This window comes from Marmota monax, unplaced genomic scaffold, assembly GCF_021218885.2.
Source record: "Marmota monax isolate L192 unplaced genomic scaffold, Marmota_monax_Labrador192_F-V1.1 WCK01_AAM20220418_F8-fsc00004, whole genome shotgun sequence".
Taxonomy (NCBI): Eukaryota; Metazoa; Chordata; class Mammalia; order Rodentia; family Sciuridae; genus Marmota; species Marmota monax.
Window position 1 is genome coordinate 31,420,365 of NW_026692881.1, and position 10,629 is coordinate 31,430,993.

At 52.5% G+C, this 10,629-nt stretch overlaps 1 long non-coding RNA gene across 2 annotated transcripts; it reads left to right on the forward strand.

Annotated features, from left to right (window-relative positions):
* Positions 1-484: 484 nt before the first annotated feature.
* LOC131424397 (uncharacterized) lies at positions 485-7,926 on the forward strand. Of its 2 annotated transcripts, XR_009227330.1 has the most exons (6): positions 485-619; positions 2,105-2,189; positions 2,795-3,052; positions 4,537-4,656; positions 5,146-5,280; positions 5,577-7,926. It is a non-coding gene; the product is annotated as an uncharacterized LOC131424397 (long non-coding RNA). The 2 variants fall into 2 exon arrangements; XR_009227329.1 differs by having other exon boundaries at positions 4,537-5,280.
* The last annotated feature ends 2,703 nt before the right edge of the window (positions 7,927-10,629 follow it).

The window sequence follows — 10,629 nt, forward strand, 5'->3', positions numbered from 1 at the left end:
CGTGGCTCAATGCTCGATTAAATTTATTGAATGTCAGTCAGGCCAGGGATTTGGGGCTGGGGGCTGGGTACATGGAGTTGCCCGTTCCCAGGTTAGGAGTGCCCAAGACAAGCAGGCTGGGGACAGATAACAAGTTCAGTTCTGAGCGTGCAGCTTGTGAAGGGGCCATGGGACTTCCAGGGGAGTGTGCGGACACAGACGGCGGTGGGAGAGGAGGGTGTAGGTGAGAGAGGCTGCAGCGTAGCTGGATCTCTTACGGTGGCCGCGTGTGACCTCGCCAACAAGTTCCCTGTTTCTGTTTTCTCATGGGATCGGGCGGGGCATTGAGATTCACAGATGAGGAAACTGAGACTCAAACAGGTGAGACCAGCTGCTCAAGAGCGTAAGGTTGGTGTGTGGTAGACCACGAGTCCCAGTCAGCCCTCCCGCTGCCCTGCGGGGCCAGGCTCATGGGCTGTCCCACCCGTTCTCCTGGCACTGCCCCCTGCAGCCGGCCAGTATCTGCACAGAGGCCAGGCCCTGTCTTTGAGGTACTCCTGTCGTCTCCAGCAGAACCTGGTCACTGTGCAGGCCACGTTGCTGGGAGAGTGGCCAGGACCCTGCTGTGTCCTCCCTGCTGGTGAGTTCTCAGTGTGGGGGGAGGGTGTCCCAGAGACTCACGAGGCCCTGAGTGGGGCCCCACCCCTGCTCCCCACCACGGGGCCTCCTGCAGAAGGAAGGCAACCCCCCGCCCCTGCCAGGCCTTTCCCGACCTGAGGTGCCACAGGGCCATTGCCCAGGGAGCCAGGGAGTGGCCCGAGCTCAGGGAGGGGACAGGGGGTCCCTGTTGGGCCCGGGAGGGCATAAAGTGACCCAGGGACCTGGACACAGGGTCTCCTGGCTTCCTGGGCTCTCAGGGTCACTGAGGACAGTTTGGGCCTTGAAGGCTGGAGGAGCCAAAGGTCTGAGACTTTTGCTTCTCCCTTGATGGATTCCACCTGCATGTGGCGCAGTCCAAGACCATGACAGTGCCTGAGCACGGTGGGGGGGGGGCAGCCGTCAGCACACACCTTCTCTGTGCCCAACTGCTCTTTGTGGCTCACATTCACTGACTCATTTGCTGCTATCATGACTGTCTCATTAATGAGGAAACAGACTCAGAGAGGTTAAGGAATGGGCCTGAGATCACACAGCTCATCAGCAGGAGACCCCCTCTCTGACTCACAGTGCAAGCCTGTTTTTTCCCCCACTTCTCAGCTAGTTTCTCTACTTCCTCTGCTGCAGTCCCCACTGGCCACCTTTCCCCCTAGGGCCCTGATTCCATGACCCAACACACAGTAGGTGCCTGTTTGCACATACAGCCCTGAGCTTACTGCCTCCTCAAACCATTGTCAAACTGGTGCCTTGAACACAGCTTTGCCAGGTGCCCCACTCAGTGGGAAGGACTGGACTCAGGGTCATTGTTATTAGTTTAGATTTAAACTTAATGACTGAGGGTTTTGCATGACATTTAGGGGCTGGGCACTTTCAAAGTCTCCCTCTCTTGGATTTAGAAGTGAGACATGGTTGGGGGCATCCTAGACGGGACAACTGATGTATACTGGTGGCCTTGATGGGAAGAACACAGCCTCCCTGACCAGCCTCACAGCCCCTGCTTTCCTGGCTCCGCCAAGGTGGCTGGGAACCGGAGCCCCAGGGGGGCTGGGGGCTGAGCTGCAAGGGTCAGAGGCCTGGCCTCTCTCAGCACGTGTGATGCATTAGGCGGGAACGGCTCCCCGGGGCCCTCCCCATCATCTCCTCCCTCGAAGTTCAGAGGTGGCGCAGGAGACTACATTGAGCACATTTGCAGATTGCATGTTGAAGGCTTGTTGGATTGGGGCCCCGGCTGGCTGGGGTGTTGGAGAGGAGGTGACATCTGAGGTCTGAGTGAGGAGAGGTGAGTCCAGGTGGCATGGGCTCTCGGGACTGCAGAGCTGGCTTGCAGGGGCCCATCAGGAGCCGCTGCAGGGTGGTCAGCAGCCCGTCAGCTCCACATCCTGCTCCTAGGCCCCAGCAAGGCCTGGCTGCTGTGCCCGGCTGCACCAGGACCTGGCCTCTCTAGGCTCAAGCTATGAATCTGCCTCAGGTGGAAGGAGTGCACCAGGCCAGGGCGGCCGAAGCCAACACAAGGTGACCTAGGAGCAGCTTGGACCCTGTGGCGTAGGGTGGAGGTAGGGCATGGTCACCTCCCCAACCCAGACTCCATCCTGCCCGGGGTGTGGCCTGGTGAAACGGAGCTCAGGACCCTGGGGAGAGATCACAGCCGAGGGCCCTCAGTCATGCCTCTCCCCAGGCTGGTTGCTGGGCCAGGTTTCCCGAGTGACCGACTCTCTTATTTGTTTATATGTTGATTAACATAAAAACATTTACTGACCACCTCCTCTACGCCAAGTGCTGAGGAAACAGCAGACAGCCTCCACCCTGCCCTCGCACACCGGTACAAAATAATTAGCTGGTCATGCTGGGTGCCTGCATTAGGTAATTTCTGATCACCCTCAATTCAAGGCCCCCACTTCTATATCAGACAGTGCCCCTTTTAAAAGGGTGAAGTTCACTGAGGTCCCTCTGATCCTGGGTCCATCAGCACAGCACTAAACATACCTCCAGAGTTATGAATCCTCCCAGCGCTCCTTCAGGGTCCCCACAGGGCAGGTGGTGCCCCCAGAGTCCCCAGCTCTAGGGCCTCCAAGGAGCACAGAGCCCTGGGCAGCTGCCCTGTAGGTGCTGGGTGGGGCACCAACCGCATCCTCCCACCTGGCTTGTCCCCACACTCCAGGTGAGGGTCACGAGGACAAATGGCAAACATACATGGGCTTCCTGACCTGCTAGCTGACCACTCCCAACAGCGTGGAGAAGCCTGCGGCGTTGGGTTCCTGGTGTTCTCTGGGGTCCCCAACCTTCCCTTTCTGTACATTTCCACCTGCAAGACCTCTGGTCCAGGAAAGATGTGGAGGGGACAGAAGTCAGCAGTGGGGCCACACCCGCCCTCCCACTCTCCCTGTCCTGGGGGCCCAGAGCAGCAGGAGGAAGATGTGTAAGTACCTTGACCCGTGCACAGGGCTTCATCATCATTCTCCTCCTCCTCCTCCTCCTCCTTCTTCCTTTTCTTCCTCTTCTTCCTCCTCTTCCTCTTCTTCCTCCTCTTCCTCTTCTTCTTCTTGTACTAGGGATTGAACCCAGGGACACCTAACAACTGAGCCACATCCCCAGCCCTTTTAAAAATATTTTACTTAGAGACAGGGTTTCACTGAGTTGCTTAGGGCCTCACTAAGTTGCTAAGTCTGGCTTTGAAATCGAGATCCTCCTGCCTCAGCCTCCCAAGTTGCTGGGATTACAGGTGTGCGCCACCACATCTCATTTTAGTTCATTATCCTTACTAGGGACCCTGTTATCACGGGGCAGCCTGATAGGGAAGCTGAAGGTTCAGGAAGCAGGATGCAGAGAAGGGGGTCCCTGTGTAGCCAGCCTGGGACAAGGCACATCTCCAGACTGTCATCTCAGAGGGTTGTCTTAGGGGACTGAAGGCCCACCTGGCTATTTGTCATTTTCAAGACGAGGACTTTGGCAGAGAAGCCAACCTGGTCCAAGGCCACCAGCCATTTAGAGTCAGTCAGCTGGTCCGCATCCCTCAACAGTGATTTTCCAGGTCGGCCGGGGGGTTCTCTCCAAGCAGCTCCCACCAGGGTGCCACAGTGGCCAGCCGGATTCTCCAAGGTCAGGATGGATCTACTTCCTGTTGGGTCATTAGGCCTTTAGCAATGATGCTGATCCTCCTGGCTGAGCTCCTGTCACACAGAGGCAGCCTCCTGAAACCCTGCTTGGGGCCACCCCACAGGAGGAGGCCGTTGGCCTCCTGCTCAGGGGCCGCTCAGCACGATGCTGCTTGTTTATTCTGTCGGCTGGCACCTTCTCCCAAGCACAAGCCAGGCTCGTTAGAACCCTCATTTACATTTCATTAGGAGGTGTCAGGCTGGGTGTTAAAGAACAGAGCTTGCCATCGTCCCTGCACCCAGAGTTTTGGGGGTGGTACTCAAAACTCTTGAGTATCAGAGATTTGACTCCCCAGCAACCACCTCAGTGCTCTGCCTCCCCTTCCCCAGTAGAATCCAGAACCATCTGAGCCCAAACGAGAGCCTCCGTTCTGAGCCCCCATCTGCACTCACTCTCTGCACTGGCTTGAAAAACGGCATCACCACCGCGCTTTGCCCACAAGGAGACCAGGACTCAGAGAAGGCAAGGGACTTATCCAAGGCTACACAGCTGGGATCCAGCAGAGCTGTCTGTTGGAGAACAGACCTCTTTCTGGTTGCAAACCAGACCATCATCTTCTGCCTCTCTGTTCTCCTCAGGTTTCTCTGGAGCCCTCAAGGGTCCCCGTGGTGGGGCTCTCTGTCCACTATGAGACACCACATGAAATTCTCAAGGCAGCCACAGCTTCGCTTTGCTGTGATTTGGAAACCACATAGGTGCCAGCATCATCCTGTGGGAACTCAGAGTCTTCTGATACTTGTCTTCCAGGAGGAAATGGTGACGCTGCAAGTCCTCCAGCCCAGCACCTGGAGCTCAGCACCAGGATCTCGGCACCCCGAGCCCAGCACCCGGAGCAGGCACAGTTGGGAGGCGTGTGGTGCAGATGGGGTCTGTGGCTGATCTCAGTGACAGGGAGCCGTGGGCTCAGAGCACAGTGGGAATCCTATTGGTTTCTCTTTATTCCTGGGGACTGTGGGGACCTGGCAGTGGCTGGCTTCCCTGCCCGTCCGGGAAGGCCGATTCCTCCTCAAATTGGGAACAATTGGTGTTTTATCACATTTCCACATGCAAAATGTGTTTCGGCATTTTTCATTAGATTTTTAAGGCTCAGATTGATGAGGGCCAAGTCAGAGCCAGACATGGGGGCGTAAGAGACAAAGGTTCAGTAATGAGTTCGAAATTTACAAAACACAGAAGCAAATATGGCTTCAATACCCGACGTGACCCTTTATAAGTCTTGAAATTACTCTTCAAAAATCATTCTGGCCTGACTTCAGAGCCGAGTGGATGCTGGGATACCACAGATCGACTTTGAGAAGTGGGCTGGTATTGCAGGAATTTTTTAATTTCCTGTAACTCACAACAATTTTTTCCCAGTGAGACTCGGAGTCACTCCCGCGATGGGGCACTGACCGCATGTGCTGTGGGAGCCGAGCGAGCGACCCAGGAGGAAGGGCACGGAGAGGATCACCTGGGGAAAGAGCCATCAGAAGTTTAGGAAAATATTTCCAGGTAACTGAGGGACTTGCTACTGAAAAAAAAAAACAGAAAAAAAAAAACCACCGCGGGGCAAATGAGGGGCCCACAACTTCTGGGCTGCAAGAAGTGAAATCGCAATGGCGTCACTTACGCTTCTGAACTGAAAAGAATTTGGGGAAAGCAGATTATTATTAATTATTTTTAATAGCTTCTTAATTAGTCCTTCAAACAAGTTTTTCAAAATCCCCAAAGGTGTCTAATTTGCATGGCGTGTTTTACTTTTATATGCATTTCATTAACAGCACTTTTTTTTCCCTCTAACCTAACAGTGAGAGTGTATAATGACGCTTGCAGAAGGTGGCTGAGGGACCAAAAAGGCAAAACTCCAGAGATTGCTCCCCAACAGTCCTGAGTCCCTTCCTCCACCTCAGCGCCGTCGGGCCCCTGTCACCCCAGGGCGCTGAGCGATGCCCTTTCAGAAGTCACCAAAGGATCCATTGGTCTTGGTCACTGCGCAGGGCCCAGGGACTCCAGCAGCACACCCACTGCAATAATGGGCCTGGACCCATCGCGGGTCAGGAGGAGCCCGTGTGGGGACCCTGGGCAAGCGGCACTCGGTGGCTTTCACAATGTGTGAAGCCAGGCAGAAAAGCAGTGTATTTGATTGAGAGCCCGGAGGGTCGCGGAGATCAGCCCTTCCTTTCTCCAGCCTCCAGGGGTTCGTGGCTGGGGAGCTGGAGGTGACACTTGGCAGCCAAGGGCGTGGGGCCACGTGGAGGGCCTGGAACCCGGAAAGAGGAAAGGGAGCTAATTAGTGCTGTGCTCTGCTTGCCCCTGGCTCCCCCTCCCCGTTTCCCCACCTCTGCTGTCGACAGGGACAGGCGCCATGATAATAAATAGCAAAACTCTCTCATGTTCGCCACGTGCCCATTCCTGCCCTATGTCCTCCACCTGAATTTTCCCCTCTTTATCCTGGCAGTAAAAGAAGCTCTGTTATTGGCCCCACTTAACAGATAATACCTAGTTAGTAGCTCACTTTTAATGAGCATTTACTCTGTGGCAGGCCCTGGACCATATGTGTATGCATTCAATTAATGTGATGAACGAGGAAAAGGAGGCACAGAGAAGTTAAATAACTGGCCCTGGTCACACAGCTGATAAATAGCAGAGGTGGAATTCAAACCCAGGCCACAAGACGCCATCCATTACCATACCCTAGGGCACCCTAGTTGCCTGCCTCTTTCCTCTCAGGAAGGCTTCCCTGTCTTTGCCACGGATCAGCATTTCTCACCCTCTTTTGATTATATTTTATTTGGGCTTGTCCTCTGAAATTGTAAGGCTACCAGAGAGCAGGCTGAAGCTGCAACCTTTCCCCCTGTATGCGCAGCATTCCTGGCACATAGTAGGTGTTCAAGACACAGGCCAACTGCAGCCTAAAAAGACAAAAACAAACAAACACAAAAAAACCAGCTTTAACTTTGAGCCCAGGCATCGGGTAGAATTGTCCCCTGGCAGACAGGACATGGTCAGGAGAGGAGGGCCCAGTGCTGCTTATTTTATTTTGAGGTGATTTGTCTTTTTTTTTTCTTACCTTCTAATGGAAAATTCTCTCCAAAGTCACACTCATTAGCACTCAGAGACTGTTGTGGCAAAATCTTTCCCAAATAGTCCCAGCTCTATTTGTAGGAGGGAAAGAAGCTGAACCAGGACCAAGTACCAGGACTTGGCCCGCAGGGAAGGCTTCAAAGGCAGGGGCTGGCGGCCTCTGTCCTGGGCAAGGGCGGGAAGTGGCTGGTCGCAGAGGGGTTGGGTAGATTTTGTGTTGACCCGGAGGGCAGCACAAACCACCCCAAAGGAGTGTCTGGGGCTAAGTGGAAATGCTGTGGCGTGGTGTGCTCTCTTCACAGACCTGGCTTCCAGCAACAGGGAAGTCACCCACAGGAGCAAGAGTCATGTCATGGGCCTCTCTCGGATCATCAGACACGTGAATCAAGGAAGCGTCCCTCTCCCATCAGAACAGGGACTCGATAAAACGGAGTAGGGCTGTGCTGCAGGCCCAGAGCTGTTCACCTCCCTCTTTCATCTTCTTTCCCTACGTGCACTTGAGGTTCCCGATCCCACTTTAATTCTTCCACTAACAACCTTGGAGTAGGTTCGATTCCCATTCACAGATGAGGAATCCAAGACTTTGAACGTTTCTGTCCTGCAAGCTGGGATTTTGAACCCAGGACGCTTGGGTGCAGGGACCCGTGCCTAGCGATGACACCGCTGCTGCGTTCAGCTTGCCCATCCTGCCCTGTCTTCACAGGGGACCACCGATGGATGGGCAGGCAGGGATGCTGGAAGCTTCCAGGTGGATCCAAAAGATGTCACAGGCTCCCTTGCACACCTGCTCACTGAAGCCTCGCCAGGCGCTGGAATCCAGGCACACAGCACAGGCCCTGAACTGTCTCCAGGTCTCCAACACTGAGTCACATGGATGGAGTCAAGGACAGGCCCAGGGTGTGGCCCCAGCAAGGCAAGGGTGGAGCCCTACCTTGAGTGGCGCATGCCATACTGGGGGACAGGGTATAGGACCTTCCAACTCAGGATTCAGGTGCACTTTTCCTCTTTGTTTTATGACAGGTGCATTTTTGTTTTGTCTTGCTTTTGCTTTTATTTTCAACTGATATATAAAAAAACCATGTTTTTTTAGGTGTTACAGCATGATTCATTAAATGCTATGACATGTAATGATCAAACAGGGTGATTAGCATTTCCACCTCCTTATTTATCATTTCTTTGTGTTGGGAATCTTTGAACTTGTTCTCTTCCAATTCTTTATGAAACCCATAACAAGTCACGAGCGGCAGCCACCCTACTGTGCTGCCGAACCCTGGACCTGCTCTCTCTGGGCTAACCCCATTTAGGCGTCTGTGATCAACCGCCGTCCACCCTCCCCTCCCCTTCCAGGCCTCCAGTAACCACGAGTCTACTCTCTTCTTCTATGAGGTCAACATCTTAGCCTCCACACATGAGTGAGAACATGAGCTGTGGCTTTTAATGCTTATTAGGCTTATTTCACTTAACATGATGTCCTGCAGTTCCAACCATTTTGCCACAAATATCAGGATTGCACTCTTGTGTGTGTGTGTGTGTGTGTGTATATATATATAAACATAAACATCTCACATGTTTCTTCCCTCATCCATTGATGGACACCTTGGCTGATTCCATATTTGGCTACTATGAATAGGGCTTCAGTAAACCCAGGGGTGTAGGTACCTCTCTGATACACCCATTTCATTTTCTTTGGATCTGTACCCAGTAGTGGGAGAGCCGGATCATATGGTAGTTCTATTTTTAGTTTTTTGAGGACCCGCCATGCTGTTTTCCATAATGAATCTTCTACTTTGCCTTCCTAGTGGAGAGCTACTTCTCCCATTTGCCTCTCTCTGACTTCTGAGCACATGGGGGTTACATTTCTTGAGCCTCTGCTATAGAGTGGGCTACGCGATTCATTATAGCCAGAGTTTTGAGTAGAAATGGTGAGTTTTTGTCTTTCCAGTTTTCCAGCAGAAGCACTTAATTGCCAGCAATTGTTGTTTCAGCAAAACCCTCGAGCATTGTGTTGATAAGGTAGTCTCAAAAAATGTTCATGGAATGCCTATAGAACATGCTAATAGGCAACAGAGCCCTTCTCTCCACTTCCCTGTAGTATGAGCAATAAATAAGCTTTGATTGTTTTACCTCATGAGAATTCAGATTGCTTGTTACAGCATCTTAACTTAGCCAGTCCTGACTAATGCACTTTCTCATTTTGGAATTCATCCATTCCCCTCTACCACCCTTTGAATGTCATGGCTGGCCTTTCCTCTTCTTCCTCAGCTCAGCTTAAAGTGTCACTGTCTACACTCAGATCTCCCAAACACTTCATAAATAGTCTATTGGCCACTCTGTTGGTCTTCCATTTGTTTATTTATTTGTTTACTACCTGTCTCTCTCATCGTACTGTAAATTACACAAGGGCAGAGGCTTATGCTGTTTTGGTCATGCTTTATTCCTAGTACTTAGCACCAAGCCTGAAAGAATGCATTTCAGTGGTGTTTTAAATGAGGTCAGAGAGGACATGTGACTTGCTTAAAGTCACATAGCAAGCAGGTAAGATGAGCCTGGCCCTTGGTTACCACCCACCCCAGAAAAATTCTCTTCAATGTCTGGGCCTCATACCTGAGCCAATGGTCAAGGGCCAGGAAAGAGTTTCAAGGTCTTTAATCAGCAGGTCTTCAAAAAGCCAGAGAGCCCGAGTCTTGGTGGGCAGGTGCCTTGGAGGAGAGTGGAATTTGAGAGATGGATCTAAATCCAGGCTCCACAACTCTGTGGGCTTGGACAGGATATGTCACCTGCTGAGGCTGGGTGTCCTTGACGCTGGCTACACTTACTCAGGGAGTCAGCTGGGTTGCTGTGAAGACTAGGTCATGTGATACATATGCAGATCTCAGCACAGGGCCTCACTCCCAGCCTGTCCCTCCAATGGTGGCTCTAATTATTAACATCATGTTGCGAGTTGATACCGTTTTACGAAGGAATTCCAAGGAATAGGAATTTTAGCCACCGATGGGCCCTCCATGGGGCCAGCCTCCAAGGGCATGGTGGATTCATGATCTGGAAGCTGTTCCTGCCCCATCTTTGCCCACCTACCCTATCACCTACCCTACCCTAAGAGTGGGCTTCCTGGGAAAGGACTCAGCACTAGGTGGAGAAATCCTACAGGGCAGACCATCTCTTGCACCCGTTCCACAGATGAGACTCTAAGACCCAAAAAGGCTAGGGACTGTCTAGGTTCACCCAGTTCATTAGAGGTTGGAACCAACTGCACCCTTGGCCTCAACTGTGCAATGTGCCCCTTCTCGTGTATGAAGGCAGAAATACCAATGTCCTGTAAAGCAGCAGCTCTTGACCAGAAGACAACTGTCTCCCTAGAGGACCCTGGGCAACCTCTGGGACATTTGCCTCATAAATGGGGGAGATGCCACTGGCACCTAGAGGGTAGGGGCCAGAGGTGGCAAAGTTGAAAAATACTGTACTAAAGGAAGGTCATAAAGGGAAATTTGTTTGGGGGTCCAGGATCAGTCATTGTGCTCTCCCAGGGTTAGGCCACAGAATCACAGCACTGAGTTGCTTGGGGCCTTGCTAAGTTACTGAGTCTGGTTTTGAACTTACGATCCTCCTGCCTCAGCCTCTCAAGCTGCTGGGATTACAGGCCTATCCCACAATGCCCAGCAAGCATTGGGTTTTGTAAGCCTCAAAATAACCACAAGAAGGTCCTCGCAGTTATGTTTTGCAGATGGGCAAACAGAATATCTAGCTTGGGTGTGGCCTGCGCAAGGCCACGCAGGCACG